Raw genomic sequence first — 3135 nt, 5'->3', positions numbered from 1 at the left:
ACAGGGGAATGCCAGGGCCAAGAAGTGGGAGTGAGTGGGCAGGGCATCAAGGTGGGGGGGAGGGTATAGGGGACATTTGGGATAGCATTTGAAATTTAAATGAAGAAAATATCTAATAAAATAATTTTTTAAAATTTGCTACTGTAATAGACAGTTAAAAATCTTGACATATTAGGTCCCCTAAACCAGAATTAATTTTACCTTAAATGCTCTGATTCATCAGGACTTCAGAACCTCTCTGCCTTTTCATCCTTTACCCAAGCCCCAAGACTGAGGCTATTATGGTATTTTGTAGAATCTGGAATGCTTGCTCTCTATAAGAGGGCTCTGGCCTGAGGCTTCTCCAGGTCCTCCCCTGTGCCTACCCAGAACACTACACAATGAGACTGTGGCTGCACACATTGCTTGTATAGGTGCAGCTCAAGAGCAGCGATGAATTTGGGTAAGTTTTCCATTTAGTTTTGTTAGGTAAGGTTTCTTTAGGACATCTTCTGTCATGTTCAATTTGTAGTATCTGTTGCATCCATAATAGGCAAATTATGTAACACTTTAAAGAGCTTCCAATGCCATGAACAGAACAAAGAAGAAAAAAGACAGTTAAGTAGGGCGGACTTCAGAGTAAACCCATTGCAAGGTTTAATAGGTGACTGGGGAAGACCTCAATGTGAAGAGGCCATTTAAGCAAAGAGTTATTCTCAATTATCATTCATTATCAGCAAAGCAATGCTAAACCAGACACAACGATGGGTGTGGTGCATCGCCCCAATAACTTAGTACAGGCAAATTCTTAAATGTTTATCAGTCTCGAGTGTAAGTGTAGAACTGATTTTCTAATATACTTCTACAGGAGAACCAGGAATTCTTAGCCAATATGCATACATTAATTTCTCCGAAAAAGAACTCCTATTGAACTCAGCTGGCCACTTCACTCATTTTCAGGAATGAGTTCTCACTAGAGAAAATGTTAAGTTGTTGATTTGACCTCAAAAGTCTGAGAATTAACACATTCTTTCAATAAGCACACACTTAAAAAGTAGAATGTACCCGAAATGATCCATTCATTCGTTTTCTTGGCTCCATCCTCCTAGCAAAACACACACACACACACACACACACACACACACACCCCTATGTATTTAAAAATGGAGTGATCACATTTTTTTTCTCCATTTTGAACACTAGTTCTGATGATGGAGTCTTTTTGTCTATTCCCACAAGAACTCTTAGGATCCTTAATTTTCTTCCTATTAAAGATTCACAAATCTGCTTTCATTTTAAAATGATTTAAACACATATAGTGTATACATATATTAAAGGAATTATATTCGTTCCTGGGGAAAATGAAGTGAACATTACAGTTACTAGAAACAGAAGAAAAATAAGACGATGAGAAAATATATTCCCAGAGGGCCTTCAATATTGCTTTGGTGGAGCAGGATGAGCCCTCCCTAGGGATCTAGATTTGTGTAACAGACCAACTCACTGTGGCCTGGGAAAGGCTGCCAGGGATGTCTTCAACAAAGGATACGGGTTTGGCATAGTCAAAACAGATCTAAGAATCAAATCGTGTAGTGCAGTGAAATTTTCTACTTCAGGCCCTGTTTTCAGGGATGGGGGGGGGGGGAAGCATGTGGTTTCCTAGAGACTAAGTACAAGATCCATCAGGATGGGTGTAGCTTCATCCAAAAACGAGACACAGAACCTTAGGGCAGAAATTTCTTGAGAGAGTAAATTGACTAAATGGTTGAAACAACAGACTCTTGATACCATATTTGTCCCAAACTCAAGGCAAGATGAACAGGAAACTGAATTTGTCGGTGCAGACTAATTTTGTGTCAGCTTGACAGAGCTAGAGTCATTTGAGAGGAAGGAATGCTCATTGTGAAAAATGCCTCCATAAGTCTGGACTGTAGGGAAGCCTTCAGGGCATTTTCTTAATTGGTAATTGTGGGAGAGCTCAGTTCCTTGTGGGTAGGGACATTCCCTTAGCTGGTAGTCCTAGGTTCTATAAGAAAGCAGGCTGAGCAAGCAAGACATGGGGAACAAGCCAGTAATCAGCATACCTTCCACAGCCTCAGCATCAGCTCCTGTCTCTAGGTTCTAACCCTGTTTCAGTTCTTGTCCTGATTTCCTTCAGTCATGTACTATGGATTTGGGAGCATAAGCCAAATAAACCCTGTCCTCCCCAACTTGCTTACAGTCACTGTATTTCATCATAGTAATAGTAATCCAAACTAAGATGGCCTCCTAGAAATGGAATTGTTTTAAACTTGGTAGTAATGTTGATCTAGGTTCTTCTGGTGTGGCTGTATTGGTCTTTAAATGAGGCATGCTGGCTATGAGTTTTGACTCAGCCAAATCTGAACTGTTTCAGAATAATTTTGCTCTTGGGTACAAGGCTGAAGACTTCTAACTTCATACCTGTATAAACAGGAGTACTGAGTTTGGAGGCTCTATGTATCAGAAAGTTAATCAGAAGATTGAAATGTCAATGAACCTTGAATAGACGGTTGACAGTAACACTTACTGTGGCATCACGGCTAAAATTAAGCTGGACTGTAGAACTTTTCTATCAGCCAAAGTAAAAATACTGGTTTAATTGGACCGAGTGATATACAGGCCCTCCAACCAGGAATCAAATTGAGCCTGTCAGCTTCAATAGATGGAAAGAACCCTAATACAGGAGGTCACAAGGTTGGGTTGGGATTTGAAGTGGAGGCTTAGTATGTTTTTGAGTAGCACATCAGTTGCCCCTGGAAGTGAAATGAACCTCTGAGTTTTGGGCTTTAAAATTCCATGAAATTTCCAGTTTGAACATTTTATTCTTCAAAAATAAAATGTAATTCTTTCCTCACTGAAATCTAGACCTTCCTGCTCACCCTGAGGATGGTCCTTGAAGGCAAACCTGGAAATTGTCATGTTCATGCCACCTTTCAGTTATGTTCTGCAGAGTTAATTTAAATATGTCCCTCAGCAACAATGTAGTAACATGTTAAAGGAAATGATCTGACACCCCAACATGTACATCGAGTCCTGCATGTCCCACTCCACCTTTTCATGACCTCTTGTTATATAAATCTCTATATTGTAGTAAAACCTTAGATTTTTGCATATGTATAAAATACATTCATCATA

The 3135-nt window shown here is 39.7% G+C and overlaps 1 pseudogene; it reads left to right on the top strand.

Annotated features, from left to right (window-relative positions):
- The window catches only part of LOC110336246, a 15783-nt pseudogene extending 13059 nt beyond the window's left edge, over positions 1–2724 (top strand).
- Positions 2725–3135: the final 411 nt, after the last annotated feature.

This window comes from Mus pahari, chromosome 19 (assembly GCF_900095145.1).
Source record: "Mus pahari chromosome 19, PAHARI_EIJ_v1.1, whole genome shotgun sequence".
In the NCBI taxonomy this organism is placed as follows: Eukaryota; Metazoa; Chordata; class Mammalia; order Rodentia; family Muridae; genus Mus; species Mus pahari.
The sequence above is the reverse complement of the archived record's forward strand: the minus strand, read 5'-3'. Positions and strand labels throughout refer to the sequence as shown.